The sequence below is a fragment of the Pongo abelii genome, chromosome 5 (genome assembly GCF_028885655.2).
Source record: "Pongo abelii isolate AG06213 chromosome 5, NHGRI_mPonAbe1-v2.0_pri, whole genome shotgun sequence".
NCBI lineage: Eukaryota > Metazoa > Chordata > Mammalia > Primates > Hominidae > Pongo > Pongo abelii.
In genome coordinates, this window is record NC_071990.2 from 1,374,137 (window position 1) to 1,395,327 (window position 21,191).

Sequence of the window (21,191 nt, forward strand, 5' to 3'; positions counted from 1 at the left end):
TGTTGAATATACAAACTATTATAGTTCAAATCTGAACACTGGTACTTTCCCTCATAAACTTCAACTAAAACAAAACAAAAAAAAGTAAGAAAAGAAAGAAAGGAAGAAGGAAGGGAGGGACGGAGGAAAGAAAAGAAAAGAAAAGAAAAGGAAAAGAAAAGAAAGAAGGAAGGAAGGAAGGAGAGTGAGAAAAAGAAAGAAAAAAGAAAGAAAGAGAAAGAAAGAAGAAAGCAAGCAAGCAAGCAAGCTAGCTCGCTCCAGGTATTAGAGCTACCTAACAAAAATTCATGCTGATCCTGAACTTCCAAATGACAGTAGAACTGAAACTGATATGTCTGCACAAATGCCAGGGCTAAGCGAGTGACACAGACATGTTACAGCAAAAGGCCAGGGCCAACTGTTAATTTGTCTACAATTAAGAAACACAGACTTAAACTACCATATAAAATCTTACATGTAAACTCTATAACAATACTGTGCTAGGTACAAGATTTTTAAAATTTTTCATTTAATAAAAAAGCTTTACACAAACAAGCCATTAGTTTATTTCGAGAAAGAAAACTGAAAATTAGTCTAAGGCCTTTGTTTTTAAATCAGCTTAAGCTATATGATCTATATATATATATTTTAATTGCACTAGACCTTTTTTTGCTATCTTTCTGAAGTTTTTGGATCCATTCTTTAATTCACATTCTAAAATACATATATTAGGACAGTGTTCACATAGCACCAGTTGAGTACTGTGCAAACACAGTAATGATTGCTGGTACACATATCAAATGCATCAAAAATTGCTATATGTAACAATGAGATCACCCATCCCAACCCCTCCCCACTGAAACTGAAAACTGTATAACCTCTTACAGAATGTTAGTGTTCAAAGTCTTAGTGTAACTTGGTATCTTAGTGAGCTGCTTGGTCCCTTTCAATCCTTTCTCTTAGCAACGGGTTCAGTTGTTTTCCTACTGGAAGAGGCAGTTTTCTGTCAGCATCTCAATATATAGTTTATTTCCCACTGAAACATGGGATAGGTAATTTATTTCCAGTAAGTTTGCTTGTTTTCTTATATGCATTAAACATGTTTTAAAGTCTTCTTTGACTTTTCTTGATGACTTCCCTTGCCAATGTTTATGTCAGTACGGCCACTAACAGCCTGAAGTCCCTGGTGGGGCTGCTATTTTATTTCTCACATGCCACTAGTCCTTCTGTTTTCATAGTTACAGGAAGGGCAGCAGCTGAAGGCACACTGACAACCACTAGGTGGGTCACTGTCTTATTTCCATCAGCCAGTTTTTCTTCTACCAACTGCAGTTTCCACATCACGTTCTTGCTTTTTTGCCACTGCTTCTGATTTAACCTCCGGCCCCTTTATGACTACAGCGATAACTCGAGAAGGAGTCTGCCAGATGCCTGCTGAGTAGGCACTGATAGTCTCATTACAGGTGTACCATGGGCTATTGAAACAAGGGTAACTGCTCTCACAGCCAATGGGGCTCCAACAATGTGAATGCTTCCTGATCCAGTCAGATTTCACTTTGCAGTTGACACTGTGCAAGCTGTGTAGCTGGGATGGAAATAATTTGGGGACATTGCATGGTGATTTTGTCTCCGTTTTCAGTAGAAGCTGGCATCACAGTAGGGATTACCTGAATGACTGCCTTTGGAGAGGAGGCTGTTGTTGGACTAGTGCTGATTATTAATGGTGTGCCTGCATTAAGTGACTAAACTGCCACAGCTGGAATTTTCTGGCCCAATGACATCATTATAACAGGTACTTACATTGCCACACGAACTGGCCTTGGAGCTGCTGTTGCTGATACAGATGCAGTGATAGTAGGAGACCTGGGTGAAGCATCATGACCAGGGGAAGTGATACTCACAAATCTAGCCACACCCTGCTCTGCTCTGGAGCAGTTTATAGGGGATGAATTTCTTCCACCACAAACAGAGGATGCTGCTTTCAGGAGACTTTCTGCAGACAGTGTGACACTCGTTCTAATAATTTTTCATCCATAGCTCCTGCTAAATCTTCATTACAGGTTTCACTTTTGTTATCGTCTATGACCACTATGTTTTTAGGCATATCCTTGAACTGATATACAAGCCTCTGTCCTTCAGTCTTTGCAGGAATTCCCCTTTGGTAATAGTATCTCAATGCTCATCCCATGGTTTCATAGTTCATGTCGGGTTTGTTTTTATGCTTTACCCAAAGCTTAGAGACAGCTTTTGAATCCACCAGCTTGAATATGCCTTTTTCTCTCTGAGGCCATTTAATATACCGGGGACAAGTATTTTTATCTTGAAGTAGATCTAAAAGAAACTCCCACAAATAGGTTGCGTTTCCTTTTCCTTCTCTCAGTTTCTTCTTTATACCTAACTCAGGAGACCCACTGGAAATTGGTGATTGCTGGGTCTTTGGTTTATGGCCAACTGTTTTCTTTTTCATTGGTTCACAGCTATCTGGTGATGTAGGAATAGGAGAGGTATCCATTGGTTCAGACTCTTCAGCTGACGCCTCCACTACAGTTTCTGTAATGACATCTGGCCTCATAGCAGCATGGATAAATTCTGGAGTTGATACACAGGAGGGACAAATACTTCCACAGGACTTCTCGAATCCCTCAAGCAGGTAGGAGATTCCATATGAAGCAGGGCTTCAGCAGCTTAGATTGTCTTATCTGTACAGTGTACACTACTGCTGTGAGCAGATGCTTCCACCCCCGAGATGGGCAGATCCAGCTGGTTCACGGGTCCCTCATGCAGAGACGTTGCCATGTTTATCCCGGGGCTGGAGCTGCTGCTTCACACTGACTTACACCGTAAGCAGCGGCGGCAGGGGAGGAGGTGGAACCCGCGGCCGGAGACACACGCCGTGCGGTCGGTCAACACACACTCACGCACTTGCACACGCTCCAGTGACCGGAAGGAAGCTGAGGCCGGCCCGCCTCCCGCTGCAGGGCTGAGGAATCCCACCACCTAACGGCAGGGGCAGGGGCCACAGCTGGCAATGCCTACTTTATTTTTAAAAATAATCACTGGGGCCTGGAGCAGTGGCTCACGCCAGCAATCCCAGCACTCTGGGAGGCCAAGGTGGGCAGATCACCTGAGGTCAGGAGTTCAAGTCCAGCCTGGCCAACGTGGTGAAACCCCGTCTCTACTAAAAATACAAAAATTAGCTGGGCCTGGTTGTGTATGCCTGTAATCTCAGGTACTCAGGAGGCTGAAGCAGGAGAATCGCTTCAACCGGAAGGCAGAGGTTGCAGTGAGTCAGGATCATGCCACCGCATTCTAGCCTGGGCAACAGAGTAAGACTGCCTAAAAAAAGAAAAAATCATGGGGGAATACATTTTGTGCCATATGTATTGGGTAAATTAAGGAAAGGCTCCTTATGTGATAGTTCATTTATGCCTCACCACCACCTCCTAAGATAAGGAATAGCAGACAATTTTCCAGAGGAAGAAATGAGGTTTAGAAGGAACGTAATTTTAAAGTCACATGACCAGCAGGTCCCAGACCCTGTATTGGAACCTGAGTATGTCTGGCTTATGTTCTTCCCACTGCATATGCTATATCTTCCAGGAAGAGAAAAGTATTTACAGTGTCCTAAAAGGTCATCATAGTTGGAGAGGACCTTATGGATAATCCAGGCAGAAGTTTCTCCCTTTTTACATTAAGCTATATAAAGTCTTAAACTGAACTAAGGCTCAATTATGTTAACTGAAAGACGTTATCCCGTCGTGTGATCCAAGATGACCCTAGCAGTGCTCGGAACTTGCTTTGCCCAGCAGCAGCTGTTCACCAGTCCCCTCCTTGGCCCCAAGCCCCCCGGTGATCGTCACATGGCCTCACACTTATCTCATGAGCTACACTTGTTACAGATTTTAATAATATAACATCCTTCTATGACGGATGTGCAAAAGCAGGCATCAGAAACCATTGACATTTATTATCATTGTCTGTTACTATCACTAGGAAAGTTGGAAGCTGTCTTTTTTAATGCACATAAATCGGGTCTAAATGTCTGAACCCCCTTTGCTCAAAGCTCTGCTGAAGTGAAGCACGTATTAAATAGGGTTTCTAAATGACCATTGACCTGGCATTTCCCCAATCAAAGATGGTTTTTTGTTATTTATTTTTAATTATGTCGCATCTATGAAGCACAATTTGCCAAAAGCAAGCCCTTCAGCGACCTCTGAGCACTGAGTTCTGACGGCACAGGAGGGAGCCCTGTAACAATCGTGTGTGTTTTCCATAATCCCAGAGGACTGCCCTTCAGCTCTGCAGAGAAGTCTCCTCTGCAGCACAAGGGGCCCACCGGCCTCGAGGCACAGGAGAGACCAGAGCACATCTACACTCAGGTCTGGTGCTCTGGCCAGAAGCAGAGGCTGCCAATTGTACTGAGCCATACTTAATTAAGTAATAGTTTTATGAGGTGGACGGCAATACCCCAGGGGCCAACTCAAGGCCACAGGATTTATTGAGCTCTAACTGCAAACCGACAGTCCCCAGCATGCACACAACAGAGCCTGTATTACGAGAAAGTTAGTGTTGTGAGAGAATTCTTTCCCGGGAAAGTGAGGTGCCCATTCTTCATTTGCTAGTAGGTTCTCTGCTCCGTGAAGCACCAGCACTTCCAACAGGAGCCTGGGTGGACACACCATGCAAAATGAAAGATGAGGAGCAATGACCAGAAAGCATGCGTGGGGTTTGCCTGGTCAAGAGAGGCAGGAAGTGGTGGCTTCTAAAGAGGAAGCACCTTCACAAGCAATAACCAACAGCAGTGGGATTTCGGTGGGGGAACAACGGAGGACAAGACAGGTCAGGCAGGGGTGTGATAATTAACTATGGTTTCAAGAAGGAGAGGGCCAGAGCTAGTCACCTGTCCCCAAGTGTCACTGTAACTCCACCCCTCCATCAGCCAAATCAGTGCCAGGAAGCGGGAATGAGGGATGCAGGCAGCCGAAGGGGCCACTCACCCCTGGATCTCCGTATCTAGCTGTTTAGCTGTGGGGAATGTTATTGGACGTGGATTTTAAGACACACAAAATACTCCGCTGAAAATCCAAAGAAACACACTCGTAGACTTACAAGTCTACAGATTCTAGCCCATACAGGAGTCAGAAAGTCCATGAGAACCTGGAAGCACCTGCCTGTTTAGATTTTGTACTTCATCTTTTCTGCCGTCACCCTTGGGTAGCTCTCCCAGCAAAACCACTGGAAGAAAGACTGAACTTAAAGGAGTTGTTTCCTTGGAATACTTATAAAAATGTGAAGGCTTTGTGTGTTCTTTTTAAAAATCTATATCATTGCAACCTGATTCAAAACAAACACATAAAAAAACACAAGGCTGATAGGTAAGAAAAAGACCTTAATGAGGGATCCTTAGAGATTTTCATGTATTGAAGCCAGTGGGTCAAGGCAGAGACCCTTTGAAGCCCTTGCAGGAACTGGTTAGTGCTGAGGATAGTGTCCATCCCTTCTAGCTTGCCCAGGGCAGTATCATTTTATCCTGCTGTCCCGGGGTCATCATTAACACCATCTCCTTTCAGATTGAAAGGCATCCTGTAATCACAGAACTAGTTCAAACCGATTCAACCCTGTCCATAACAAAATGTAATGAAATGTGAGCTGTTTTTCAGTGCAACAGACCCCCAGATTGCAAGTCATATAATCTGAGTGTGCCAGATGAACTGAGCAAGCCCTATCCATGCTGGCCAGAACATAAAAGCCAACCACAGGTGGAACCAAAATATTCAGACTACAGAACAGAGAGCAAATTAAGAAGCAAATTAAGAAGCAAGAGGTGCCCTATTTTGTTGCAGTACAGACTTTACAGCCAAGGGCCCATCATTGCCCCTTTGCATGACCCAGGTGGATCCCACCTTGCAGCATCTTCCTGTCTCCCCCATAGTTACCCTCTGCCTATAAAACCTGCCCCCAGACTTTGGCTGGGGGAGATGGATATGAGTGTCCTCTCCAGTCTCTTTGCCAGTCCATTCACAATAAGGCTTTTTCTTTTCTCAAAAGCCCATGCCATAGCATTGGTGTCTATGTGTGTTGGGAAGCAAGCCCATTGCTCAATGACGATCCCAGTTTGGACAACAAATTCTGTAGTCATCTGGAGCTGGGAATCAGACCTGGAGCTCTAACAGCTTCTCATCCTCCAGGTGAAGGCTCCAGCAACGACCACCAGCGTGGTGCCCTCGACTGGCCTTGGTTCTAAAGCGGGCAGTGGTGATTAACAGTCCGAGGCACACCGGAGGTCCGAAGCCATGTCAGCTCCTGTGCTGGCCTGAGTAGCTGTGTCTGCCCCATGTGACAGGGAAGTCAACCACTCAGCCTCCCTGGCATCTGCCCCAGGCCCATCAGGATGGATGGCACTCCCCGCTTTGTGACCTGAAGGTCAAGACAGTGCTCTTTCCCAGCCCAGCTAAGGAGTCCTCTTTAACCTTTTAACAGCCATCAGCCTACTTGGTTGTCATGGAAACACAAACCAAAGATCCCTCTTTCTCATTAGGATCCCATCACATTCCGGCATCTAAGGGAGAAGCTTTGGGAATAGCCAGGCGTCATGGTGGTGAGCACCTGCAGTCCCAGCTGACTCAGGAGGCTGAGGCAAGAGGATCGCTTGAGGCCAGGAGTTCTAGGCTGCAGTGAGCAATGGTTGTACCACTGCACTACAGGCTGGGCAACAAAAAGAGACCCTGTATCTAAAAAGTAAATAAATAACTAATTTAAATTTAAAAACAAACAAAGGAGTTTGTTGCTCTCTCGCATCACAGTCTAGATGAATGTTCTAGTTTGACAGGTGGTTCTGGGCCACGCAGTCATTCAGGGCCCCAGGCAGACAGCATGTCTGCCATCTTTGGCCCATGACTTCCAGGGCAGCTGTGGTCATTGCCACTGTTGTCAGTAAGGAGGGAGCAGCGAGGATGGATGATGCACTCCCATTGTTTTATGGGCCCCAATATGGAAATGGCCCACATTATAGGAAGAATTTAGCTAAGTTGGCCCAAGTACTGCAGAGGGGACTGGGAGAGGTTGTACCTGGTTGGTATCCAGATCCCAGGTAGAATTTATTTTTATGAATGAGGGGAAGAGTGGATGTTGGCTTACAACTAGCATTTTCCATCACAAAGGTGATACTTCCTTCCCCTCAGGCTGTTGCAACAAGTAGGTTACAGTAAATGTGCCCAGCACACACTGGTATTCAAGAAATGGGAACTCTTCCTCTTCCTATTTCTAACATGCTCTTGTCTGGTCTCAAGTCTGTAAATACCCTCCCTATGCTGGTCATTTCCAAAATTACATGACTCGCTCTAAATTCTCGCCTGAGCTCCAGCTCTAAATATCCAACTGACCTCTTGTCATACCCACTTGGATATGTAATAGACATCTCAAATTTAGTACGTACATATGTTGAAATTGATCAAATCATGCATTTTAAATATGTGTAGTTTATTGTGTGTCGATTATACCTCAATGAAATGGTTTTGAAATAATGGTATGGACAAAAAGGAGCACTTGCTTTTCCCCCTGAAAGAGACCCTTCCCCAGTTGCCATCATTTCAGCAAATGGCACCACACAGTTGCCCATTTCAAAACCTGAGGTTTCCTCCCTGGGTCCTGTCCCCTCCTTACTCCCACATTCAACCCGTGGCAGTCCTGTCTGTGCCATATCGCAGGCCACCTGCTTCTCCCCATTCATTGCCATGGCCCTGGCTGGGGCTGCCAGCATCTTGTGCTCAGTTCCTGCAACAGCCTGCCTGCTGGGACCCTGTCTCCACACTTGAAGCCTTCCAATCCCATCTCTGTGTGTGTATGTGGTGAGATATAAACAATATCAAATGTACTGTCTTAGCCATTCTTAAGAGTACAGTTCAGTGGCATTAAGCACATTCACTTGGTTGTCCAACCGTCACCATCATCCATCTCCAGGACTTTTTCACCTCCCCAGACTGAAACTCTGTCCCCATTAAACACCAGCTCGCCATTCCCTTCACTCCAGCCCCTGGCAGCCACCACTCTACTTTCTTTCTCAATGAATTTGACTACTCTGGATACCTCGTGTGAGTGGGATCTCACAGCATTTGTCCTTTGGTGTCTGGCATATTTCAGTGAGCATGACGTTCATGCTTGTTGTAGTATGTGTCAGAATGTCCTTTTTTTTTTTGAAGACTAATATTCCATTGTGTGGATAGACCACATTTTGTTTACTCATTCATCTGTCAATGGGCATGGGTTGTTTCCATCTCTTGGCTATCATGAATAACACTGCTATAAACATGGCAGGTAAGTAACTGTTCAAGCCCCTGCCTTCAGTTCTTTTGAGTATCCTGAGAAGTGGAATTGCTGGATCTTATGGTAGTTCTAGGCTTAATTTTTTGAGACACCACCATACAGTTTCCCAACCACAGCTACCCCATGTTACATTCCTACTAACACTGCACAAGAGTCCCAGTTACTCCACACCCTCACCAACACTTGTTTTTGTTTTTTTGAGATGGAGTCTCACTCTGTCGCCCAGGCTGGAGTGCAGTGTGGTGATCTCAGCTCACTGCAAGCTCCGCCTCCCGGATTCACATCATTCTCCTGCTTCCGCCTCCTGAGTAGCTGGGACTACAGGCGCCTGCCACCACACCTGGCTAATTTTTTGTATTTTTAGTAGAGACGGGGTTTCACTGTGTTAGCCAGGATGGTCTCGATATCCTGACCTCGTGATCTGCTCACCTCAGCCTCTCAAAGTGCTGGGATTACAGGCGTGAGCCACTGCGCCTGGCCTGTTTTTGTTTTTTTTTTTATGATAGCCATCCTGATGGGTATGAAATGGGATCTCATTATGGTTTTGCTGTGCATTTCCCTAATGATTGGTGATGTTGAGCATTTCTTCATATGTTTATTGGCCATCTGTATATCTTCTTTGGAGAAATATCTATTCAAGCCCCTTGATCATTTTTCAATTGTTTTGTTGCTGAGTTTTAGGTTTATCCTTTAAAACATAAATCAGATCTAGTCACCTCCCACTTCACCCCCTTATCACAGCTTTCCACTGCATTTAGAATGCAGTCGGTCTCCTTCTCTGGTTACTAGCTACCTCCAAACCACCTCTCCGCACTTCCCTGCTGGCTCCCTGAGCAACCCCTAGGGCTCCTTTCTCTTCAGAGGCACCAAGCTCTTGCCCAGCTCTCCCTCCCAGCCCTGACCATCGTAGCGCAAAGAGGTCTTCCCTGACTGCCTGAGCTATCCGCCTTAGGAAAAGGCCTGGCATTATTCTCAGTGCATCATCTTATTTATCACGACCTTACAATCTTGGTTGCTCTTATCATTTTGCACTTTCACACCATCTCCCTCTTCACATACCTCCTCAATGCAGGTGTCTTGCCTGTCTCGCTCATGATACCTGATGTCTGCTCACAGCAGGCTGAAGTAAGTATGCGTTAAATGAATGAATTAATCTTCTATTACTCTCCTGTCACTATCACCACTACTTCTGCTCCTACTATTTCTACTATTTATTGAGAATCTCTATGTGCCAGGCACTGTGCTGGGCAACTTCACATACATTAATACCCTCAAAATCTCTGAAAATCCAGCACATTGTCCAAACTGGGATCGTCATTTTCAGTCTCTGAAAATCAGGTAAAATCTCTGAAAATATGGAATGAGCATGCCCATTCCACAGATATGTCTCAAGTTATTAAGAAACATGTCCAAGGTGGCAGAGTATAATAGCAGAAAAATCCAAATCTTTCCACCTGCAGAGCTCATAGCTTTTTTTGATGCAGGAGCTCAAAATTGGCTTTCTGCTGTTTCGTGCAAAAGGAAAACTGACTAGGGAGATAGCAGAGGTCACCTTTAAACTGTCCGTTGTGGAAACCTCTGGAAATAAATGCTTACACCTGTGAGGACAGCTTGCCGCTCTGCCCCCCTGTGTCCCCCTCCCTTACTCAACTCATCTGACCCTCCTCCTCCCAGCTCAAGCCCCGCCTCCTCCTCCAAGAAGCCCACCCAGCCCGTGGGTTCCCTCTCAGCCCACAGTGCTTCCTCCCTCCTTGGAGTCCCCTGAACCCCCAAGCCAGAGCTGCCTGGCTGGTCCCAGCATGGTCCCCATCTGCTGACCAAGCCACAGGGCCTAGCCTCAGCCTCCTCACCAGACTACAGACCTGAAAAGAGAAGAAACCCCTCCACATAAAGCCAAGCAAAGACCAGAAAGCAGAAGGAAGGGAGACTAGATTTGCCTGGAGGACCTCTCCAACAGACTTGTGCTCGGTTGAAACTTCCTCACTGGTCTGTGCACACCATGGAATGTTATTCTGCTTTAGGAAGGAAATCGGTCAAAAGTCCCATGCTGATCAGTAGTGGGATTATGCCTGTGAACAGCCACTGTGCTCCAGCTGGGGCAATATAGCAAGACCCCATCTCATAAAAAAGGTAGGGAATCCTGTCACACATCTCAGCATGAGTGAACCTTGAGGATGTTATGCACAGATACAAGAAGACAGATACTATATCAGTCCACTCCGGGTTCCTGGAGTGGTCAAATCCACAGAAACAGAAAGTAGAATACAGCTTGCCAGGGGCTGGAGAAGGGAAGATGGCGAGTTGGGGTTTAATGGGCAGAGTTTCTGTTTGGGAAGAGGAGAAAGTCCTGATTCGGGTGGTGGTGATGGTTGCACAACCATGTGAATGTACTTAATGCCAGTGCACTGCACACTTAAAAATGGTTAAAAGGGTGTTTATGGTATATATTTTACCATACAAATAATATACGTGTGTGTATATATATATTAATTATATATATATTTTATATATTTATATATTATATATATTAATTATATATATTTTTTATATATTTATATATTATATATTATATATTATTATATATATATTTAAACGTCATGAGTGGAGGAGGGCTCAGCTGGCAGAGGTGCACCGCCTTGCTTGGTTTCCACTCCTCTTGAAAGAAGAGGTGCTCGCATCTGCACTATTCTTAGCGTTAGCACTGCTTTGCACCCCCCGGGGGCCAGCGCGGGATGCGGGTGGGGAAATAGTCACTACAGTCCGGAGTCTCCCCACTCCCTCCCCAGGCCCATTTCCCCAACGAAGTTTCACTCCATTGTTCCTGGGCATCTCCAGGGGTGTCTAGTTTGAACAAGAAAAGGAATGTTCTGGATGGCTGGTCCTGGGCGCTCACCGGGAATGAACGTGAACCACTCTTTCGCACACAGGCCGCTCTGAGTCCATCCACTCTTGGGCTGCCCTGAAGTGGTGTCCGTGGAGTACACGGGAAAGTCCAGCAGACAAACATTATCAAGGTCAGGCATTATGTCGGCTGTATAAACCCATTTTCTCTAAGATACTTAATGTTAACTTAGGAAAAACAACAACAACAACAACAGAAAAGCTGCTTAAAGCCAGCCAACGTTCCAAGTCTCACAGAAGCGTGTGGAAATCCCCACGCTCAGTAGCCCTCTCCCTGCACAGGCCCTGAGTCCGGGTCTCCCTCCTGTGTGAATACAGGGAAGCGGGAACGCGGTGAGGGGTCTGGTGCGGACCAGCCCCAGAGCAGCAGAGTGCAGGGCCTGAGCTCCAGAAACCCAGCCTGTGCCGGGACGGCCCTAATTCCAGCAACGCTAGAGGGCACCCGTGCCAAGCGCCCGCTCCCGGCAAGCCGCGTTCTCCCGGGTGGCTGAAACCGCAGGCTGAGGGGGCGCGGGGAGAGTAATGCAAACACGTGCCACGGCCTGGATGAACCTGCAGGGCAAAACGCTCAGTGAAACCTGCCAATCATCACAGCACAACTACTGCGTCACTCCACTGACCACCCACCTACCTGTCATTCTGTTCCGCGTTGCCATAGAAAAATACCATAGACTGTAGCTTATAAATGACAGAAATTCAATTCTCATTGTTCCGGATGCTGAGAAGTGTGAGATCAACGGACCGGCAGATGCGGTGCCTGGCGCAGGTCCTCTTCCTGGTTCTTGCAACCTCACATGGTGGGAGGGGCCGAGGATCCCTGGGGGTCTCTTTTATAAGTCCATCAATCCCATTCAGGAGGGCTCTGCCCTATCACCTGTTTGTATTGTCTCCCAAAGGCCCCACCTCCTAAGACTATCACTTTGGGGGTCAGGATGTCAGCATGTGACTTTGTGGAAAAGGGGGTGTGGCATGAACATTCAGTCCATGGCACTACAGTAGTCAGACTCGTGGAGACAGGAGGTAGAATGGTGGTGACAGGGGCTGCAGGAAGGGGGAATGGGGAGCTAGTGTTTCCTGGGGACAGAGTTTCAGTTTTGCAAGATGAAAAGTTCTGAATATGGATGGTGGTGACGGCTGTGCACCTTTGTGAGTATACTTAATGCCACACTGAACTGCACACTTAAAAATGTTTAAGGGCCGGGCGCGGTGGCTCACACCTGTAATCCCAACACTCTGGGAGGCCGGGGTGGGGCGGGGGTGGATCACTTGAGGTCAGGAGTTCGAGACCATCCTGGTCAACATGGTGAAACCCCGTCTCTACTAAAAATACAAAAATTAGCTGGGTGTGGTGGCATGAGCCTGTAATCCTGGCTACTGCAGAGGCTGAGGCACGAGAATCACTTGAACCCAGGAGGTGGAGGTTGCAATGAGGTGAGACTGCACCACAGCACTCCAGCCTGGGCAACATAATGAGACTCCATCTCAAAAAAAAAAAAAAAAAAAAAAAAAAAAAGTTAAGATGGTAGATTTTATGTTACGTGTATTTTAACACAATAAAAAAATCAAAGGTAGCTAATTCCCATTCTGACCCAATTTCAGAGAAACACATGGGCAAAGACAGGGAGGGGTGACTGTCTGTGCTGCCCGGGCCCTGCTGCCTTCCAGATCTCTGGCACCAGGGCTCTTTCTAGCTCCCTCCCCAGAAGAGGACATCAGTGACTTGCACAGGCCCCTTCCTGGGCCTGCCTGAACTGCCGGGGGCAATGGTTGTGGAGAGAACCCAGTGCGTGGGCAGAGAGAGCAGGCAGCGTGCCCCCTTCCCATTCTGCTCCAGCATATCACTCTTGTTGCAACACAGGATGAGTGTTCCCACATTTCGTTTAATATTCACACGCTATAGAGTGCTTCCTCCAGCTCCTCAGTCTTCAGGACAGCCTGGACTCCAGGACTGGTGGTGAGAAGCAGCAGAAATAACAAGCATCTCTTGGGGACCGCTGGCCCCTGGTTGCTTTAGGGAGTCCTGTGCCTTCTCTGAACAGCAAGTCCCTCATTGAAAATGAGAGGGTTGGACAAGATGATCCCTGAGAAGCCTTGGAGTGCCAGCTTTCTGAGAACTGGCCTGGCACAACATGCCCCATTTAGTACACAGGAAGCCAAAACAGAGAGGAAGAGAGTCCCAGCAGGAGGAGTCAGTGAGCCAGCCCAGAGCACGCTTCTTAGAAAAGGACATGCTCAGGGACAAGGGCACCATGACCTTCCCAAAGGCACAAAGGGGACAGGGCTCTGCAACTCCTGTTTGTTCCCGGTAGAACATCTCGTGGTCCCGGGAGAATATATGAGGAGTGCATAAATATACAGCCCTGCACTGCTTCCTGGGCTCCTGTGTGATTCCAGGGCCTGTTCTCCAGCAGCTGTGAGCACCCACCCAGACCCCACTGGCCTGGGGACGGCCATTGAGCCAGTCCCACCTGCGAGCCCTTCAGCGATTCTCTGGCCCCCAGCGCCACCTGTCTTGTCTGTCCACTTTTCCTGGCAGACTGGTTAGGGGATAAAGCAGATGCGTGGGACACTTCACTTGCACCTTTCCGGTCCACCCCAGTTCAACCCACCAGGTTACCCTCCGGCAGCAGAGCCACGCCTGCCCAGGACGCACACTGCCTTCCATTAGGCAACAGTTTCATGAGGCATTTGCCGTCCTCAAGAGGCTGACGTGACAGCGCCTGATTCACAGAGCCTTCCCTCTGACCCAGGTCTAGCTGGCTCCCCAGTGGGACACCCCAGGGCCTTTCCTGGCCCAGATCTGCCGCTCTGGGCTGTCCTGAGTGAGGAACACCTGAATAAGCCACAACATCAAGGAAAGGACTATGAGGATGGGAGCACCGGGAGCAAGCCCCTCCCTGAGCTTTGGAAACCCCGTGACTCCTATTTTCTGTGTCATTTTCTCCATCATGGAATGAACACTTAGAAAGTGGAAGCTCGTGAGCAGAATGATTCCGTCCTAGAGCCTGAAGGAATGCATCAGGGCTGGGCCCTCCCCTGCAGCATAGCTTCTAAACCAACGATTGATATCTTCATTTACCAACACGATAAAAAGGGAATTCGTTTTCTTAGAAGCTGTGCCTGTCACTCTGCTCAGAAACAGTCCAAGCAGCCGTTCCAAGTGCGGCCTTCAGCCCATGCCAAACTTAGATCAACTGCAGGCTTGGAGCTTTCTGAAGCGAGAATGGAAGTATGTGTGCTGCAGTGGTGTGTGTGGGTGTGCACTCGTGTTTGTAGGTAGCATTTACACACACTCACCATGGGCATGCACATGTGTCTCCCTGTGCCAGTATGCTGAGAGCTTCAGGACGTGGCCGGCACTCCACATGCAGGGGATGGAAAAGCCATCACATTTATTGTCTGTCCTTGTGCGGTATTTAAAATACAACTGCGAATGTGTGCAGATTTTTAAATGTTACTGGACCACTTGGGTTTTTTTTTTGAGACCGGGCTGACTCTGAGCCAGACTGCATCTGTCTGCGTTGAAAGGGACCATTCTTTCCCTCCTGCTCCCGCCCTGCCCTCTCCATACACACCCTCCTTGTGAAACCCGAGCGTTTCCTTTCCCGTAAGCCTTCTTCTAGAAGCCTGTGCTCAGCACAGGGGCCAAGCCCTGCGGCTCAGGCAGGCCCACGTGACTCTTGAACTGCAGACTCAAGTCCCAAGGTGGGAAACCGTTTGTCAACGGCCCCCAGATTTACAACCATGAGGCCAGGCTGGTCTTGGGGTGCAAAGCCATTGTTCAAACCATCAGTCATGCAAGGAGTTCCTAGGATTTTTTATTTTCCCCTCCAAAAAGCTCTCTTCAGCTTTGAAGAAATGCTGTTTCCTCCTCTGGTTACTTCTGCCCGATGAGAATTCTGATCTAAGGATCCAAGTAAAGGGTGGACCACAGAGCACCTTCTCTCTGCGTAATAGGACACCCCTGTTACTAAGCCTGAAAGTGCCTGAGTGTTTCCCAGTCCTCATCAGTGTAATCTCAAGCTAGAAGTTCCCCTTGGGCAATGCATCAGGTCTTCCACTTTTTTCCAACAGACACCATGGGCCATACTTCCTAAAATACATGTTTTTAAATCTTCTACTTTTTTTGAAAAACAATTTTGGATCATTAAAGAAATTTTTGAAAATAGCTTTCTATAACCCACAACACCTCTTTGTGAACCCCATGATTTTCATTTGTTGAAATTTTCCGATTCTGACCATGGGAATGTGTGTCTTACCAAATTTCAACCAGACATCCAGTGTTTCCACCTAACATGCTATTTAAAGCCACTTCCATATTCAATTCAGTCTACGCAATTCTAGTTCCAAACGCTCGGTTTCTGTTCCATTCAGAAAATGTGCTGAGATTTCTTTTGTCATTCCTTTAGTGCTGGACATTTAGGGGCAACAAGTGTAGACGGGTTGTTTTTTCCACTGAATTATTTCCTTCAGATGAATTTCCACAAGCGAGATGATTGGATCCACTGGTATAATCATTTTCAAGACTTGATGTATTTCAAATTACTTCCCAAAAAGCTTTTAACTACTTACAATGTCACCAAGAGCTAGCACAATTTTTTTTATTGTGAAATTGCCAGGAATTAAATTAGCCTTCCTTGACTTAGCAGATAAAAATTGACAATCTCAAAAGGTTCATTTTCATTTCTTTAATGACTGGTGAAGGTTTTATTGTTTTGCTTTTGTTCCCCACCGCCCCCCCAAACTCTGTGCATGTTTAAATGTATCCTGTGGCTACATCTTCATCCTTCCTCTCTCAAATCCTACTTGCAAAGCAAAGGATGCAGATGGGGGTTGTAGTGAAAGGGAGCTGGGATCATCAGAATGGCCTATAGGTTAACCTCCCCATACAAATTACAATGGAGACCTCCCTAGCTATGAGAACATGGGAGATTGAGCCAGGAGATAGGGTGGGAGTGTGCAAAGAAGTCATTGGCAGGGAGAGTGATGGTGGTAGCGTATTTCTTCCCTTTTCTGGGTGATGGTGGGTTTTCTGTGCTGACACCTGCTTCATCCTGGGCCTACTGCATTCCATGGCACTCTCACATCCCAGAGGCTTAGTTTCCCTTCCTAACCACAGGGATCCAGCGCTTAAGCTCACTCTATACAGCTGTTTTGTCTTCAAAGACTAGTACTTCTAATACACACTCTCCACTTTATCTCCAATAGTGGTGTTGGCTTTGCAAAGTCTTTCTTCCTTGTGAAAGGGAGCTTCAGGGCCATGGGCCAAAGCCTCCAGGGGCTCTGCTTTGGGAATCTGATGGAAAGCAGGCATACATCCCATATCAGCCACTGCAGCCACCAGGGACTCTGCAGGGATGTTCCGTGTTGCCCTGGTGAAGACACTGATGCCTAGTCAATGCCTTGGGATGGCTCTTCTTGAGGCCCGCGAGGACTGATGTTGTCTTTTGAGGAAGTTAAGGGACAGCTTTGGTTGATAAGAAGGAGAAACCTGGTGAGAAATTAGGGGCAGGGCATCTGCCATGTTTCCCAGATGTTGAGGCGTCTAAGAAGTTTTCTACTGATGAGGATCTTAATTCCAACATTCAGGACTCTGTATTCTTATATTAAATAGCTCTTCCCAGAAAAGCTTCTCTACTGTCCTAGACAGATGATTTCCCTGTAAACCATCAAATGTGGTCCCTCGGACAATCACACTCCTGAGCTTCTTGGGGTTCCTATGCTGTGCTGTGTTTTTCCCTCTAGCGTGGCAGGAATTGCCCACATGACATGTGTCTTCTTGTGTCTGTCTCTCCCATTAGACTCTCAAGTCCGGGAAACAAGAGCATCTCCCACTTCTCCTATTCCCAGCTCGTGGCAAGCTGTGGGGGTGTTGAGTGAAGGAATGGCTTTGGGCATGAAACCAAGGGCTAATCTGATTAAGCCCATCAAATTTAACCTGCCTTGCACGCTTCTAATCACTTGCTTCTTGTCAACTTTTTAACCTATGTAGCTAAAAGTCACATAGCCAAAAGTACCTGCCTCAACTCCCTCTAGCTTCCTGATAGATAACACCTCTGACAGTGGGTCACTATAGTAACAGTCACTTAAAGTTGTTTTTTAGGAACTAGGGGGCGGGTCCTGTCCAGTTTATACCAGTTGAGACCACCAACCTTTCTACTAGGCCTGCATGAATGCCTGAGAGGTGACCTTTTGAGATCACAGGGCCAAAAACTGCCCCCTCGGGTCATGCTAACACCACCATTTTCTGAACATGCAGCCTATGAAGAGCCGGGAAGAGCCATGAAGAGCCATGAAGCTTGATTATGCACGTGCAGATGGCCAATTACCTCGCTTTTCTTCACCCTCAGTCACCTTTCCCCACATCTCAGATCACCTTGCTTCCTTATGCCATATATATCTCTAACCTGACTTTTGGGGAGGCTGATTTGAGACCTGTTCTCCTGCCTCCTTGCTTGGTGGCCTCATGGATCAACCCTTTCTTCTTTGCAAAGCCCATTATCACAGTGATTGGCTTACTGCATGCAGGCAGAAGGAGCCTGGTTTGCTATCAGGGAGACAGACCTAATACCCTCCTTGAGTAAGTGGATGACTGCAGAGCTGGGATGGAAATTGAGGCACAGAGAAGGTAACAGCACCAAGATCTGTTCTAACCATCCACCCCAAACAGCTCCCCTGCCCAGAATCCCATGTGACCAAGGGCCCATGTGAACCCACGCAGAACCCATACAAATAAAACCCTTGACATCAGCTTCTTGGGAACCAGCCTGCCACCTCCTGAACCAACCAGCTACCAATTAAGCATTAGTCCCCACAGCAGGAAGCCTGGGCACCTGCTGCATTCTTGGTGGAACCTCATCAGCCCCTGCAGGGTAATCACGCCATCCCAGGCGGCCTCCTGGGATCAGCAATCAGCGACACTCTGATAATAAAATTACTGGGCCCTGATTGCAACAAATTTCCTTGAAGATCCTGGGCCAGTCTTTCTATCTGGGTATTGTGAGAGATAATCAGTTTCATCTGGTTTCGGTTCTTTTAAAACTCCCCCTTTGAAATATTCCGATCATTATCTGTAACCAGTGCCTTGTTTCAGCTTTATACAATTTGTGTTAGAGACTGCTATGGGTTCACCAAACCCCAGACAGCTTTTTAAAGAAATTTTATGCATATATAGTATAGGCATGTACATAGCTTCTATTTTTTTGCATGTGATAGCACAATATTACTTTCTTTTCACTTATTACTTATCATTCACTTTTCACTTATTACTAATATTATTACAATATTACTATCTTTTCACTTAGCACCATGTCTTGGAGTCCAGTCTATATCAGTACATTTAGAACTGTCTTGTTCTTTTTCATGGCTGTGTAGTATCCCCATGTGGATTTACCATAATCTGTTTAACCTGCCACCCACTGATGGGCATTTAAGTTGTTCTCAGACTTCTCCTATTATGAGCAATGTTGCACATTCTTGTGAAATTATATCTGCAAGATATAGTCTTAAAGTGGGACTGCTAGGTCAAAGGGCATGTGCATTTTTATTATGGGTAGGAATTGTCCAATTGTCCTGCACAGATATTGATGCCAGTTCTCACTTAAGTTGACCATGTGTGAATGTGCCTGTCTCTCCTTATGCCTATGATATTTTATCACCTGTTTAATCTTTGTTAATCTGATAAATGAAAAAAATCTCATTGAAGTTTTGAGTTGTATTTCTTTTTTTTTTTTTTTTTGAGATGGAGTCTCACTCTGTCATCCAGGCTGGGGTGTGGTGGCACGATCTCCACTCACTGCAACCTCTGCCTCCCTGCTGTTCAAGCGATTCTCCTGCCTCACCCTCCCAAGTAGCTAGGACTACAGGTGTGTGCCACCACACCTGTCTAATTTTTTTGTGTTTTTAGTAGAGACTGGGTTTCACTGTGTTAGCCAGGACGGTCTCGATCTCCTAACTTCGTGATCCACCTGCGTGGGCCTCCCAAAGTGCTGGGATTACAGGCGTGAGCCACCGTGCCTGGCTGAGTTGTATTTCTTATATTTTGAGGTTGAGCATCTTTTGCTAGGCTTTAGAGGCATTGATTCTGCTTGTCTTTCAACTCTCACTTCACCCTCTTTGCCCATGTTTCTACTGGGTTCTTTCCTTAGTAATTTGTAAGAACTCTATACATCAAGAGCATTAGAACCCTGTGCAGTCCAAGTTGAAGCATTTCTTTCCCCTTTAACTCAGGTATTTGGGGTACTTTGCTGTTTTGTTTGTTTTCTGCCATGTGGAAGGTTTTTTCTTTTACATACAGTCATCCCTCTGTGGGTTCACATCTGCAGATTCAACCAACCACAAATGGAAAATATTTGGAAAAGAAACAATTAAAAATAACAACACAGCAATAAAAAAATACAAATAAAAAAACTATACAGTATAACCACTATTTACATAGCATTTACATTGTATTAGCTATCATAAGTAACCCAGAGATGATTTAAAGTATACAGGAAGATGTACATAAGTTATATGTACACACTATACCATTTTATATCAGGGACTTTAACTTCTGAAGATTTTGGTATCTGTGGGGGTCCTGGACCCAATTCCCCAGATACCAAGGATGAACTGTATTTATTTTTAGTCTTTTTGCATTTTTGTCATACTTTTAGCAAGTATACTAAATTTTAATATGCATTTGAATGTTCTTGAACTTCATAGACTGTTCCATTGAGCTTTCGCTCCACATCAGAAACTCAGTGTTTATTATTATAGCTTAATATGTGACGAATATCTGGCACAGATAGTCCCCTTCCCCTATTATTCCTTTTTTCTAGAACTTTCCTGCCTCTGCTTGCTTATTTATCTTCCCATAAGAGCCTTGGCATTAACTCCCTACATCCGAAAATATTATATTGAAATATTTAACCTATAGAAAATCGACCTGTTAATGATATCAAGCGTTATACAATAACATGGTATGTGGGTTTTTTTCTTGTTGTTCTGGGGGGTTTTGGTTTATTTGTTTGGTTGGTTGGTTGGTTGGTTTTGGTTTTGGTTTATTATTGTTATTGTTTGTTCTTGACTAAGTCCTAAGCTAATGACTACAGGGTATAAATTTTGATCCCAGCCAACTTGCTAAAATATGTTACTGTTTGTAATTCCCTGGAAAATCCAAGAAAACCTGCTAGAATAAAATAACTATCATAGAAGCTTCAAATGATGATAGTTTACCTTCACCTTTTAAATTTTTATATTTCTCATTTCTTCTAGTGTGTTATATTGACTGATCTCTAGAACAGTGTTACATGATATTTGTGAAAGTGTATATACTTGTCTTACTCCTTTCTTTAATATCAATGATTCAAGTGTTTCTACATTTTTAAGTATGATACTGTCTTTGGGATTAAAATATTCTTTTATATCATGCTAAGGATGTATTTATTATTCTTTTAAGATATTTTATGCAGAATAAATAACACTAATGGATTAATGAAGCTAAATATGAACCAAAAAATTGTTGCTAACATTGCAAACAAAGAGTCAACCAGCTGTTAGGTATCTCCTGATAGAAAAGTGCACACAACCTAAAAAGTAATTTTACATAAAAATATCAAAGTTGGATCTCACCAAGCCTCTAGATCTAACTACCAACTTACAGAAATGCAGAGGACAGAACAGTCTATTTAATACACTACACACAGGGAGCACGCTGCAAAACACAGACTCTGGGAAACTCTACAGGACACACAGCCCAGGTCTTTCAACAAATGTGTTCCAAGTGGTGAAAACCAAAAGATGGAGGGAGATCCCTTTAGGTTAAAGGAAACTTAAAACACATCAACCAGCTGCAATGTGCGGCCTTACTAGGATACTGATTCAAATCAACATTATGTCAAAAAAGTATTCACGAGACAATTAGAACTTTGAACACTTACTGGATATTTGATGACATTAAGAAAGTATTGTTAATTATTTTTGGTGTGATAATGTCATTATGATTGTTT

The 21,191-nt window shown here is 45.5% G+C and overlaps 1 pseudogene; it reads right to left on the reverse strand.

Moving 5' to 3' along the window:
• Window positions 1–861: 861 nt before the first annotated feature.
• On the reverse strand, window positions 862–2,678 carry LOC100442893 (ETS-related transcription factor Elf-2-like; annotated as a pseudogene).
• Between the last annotated feature and the right edge of the window lie 18,513 nt (window positions 2,679–21,191).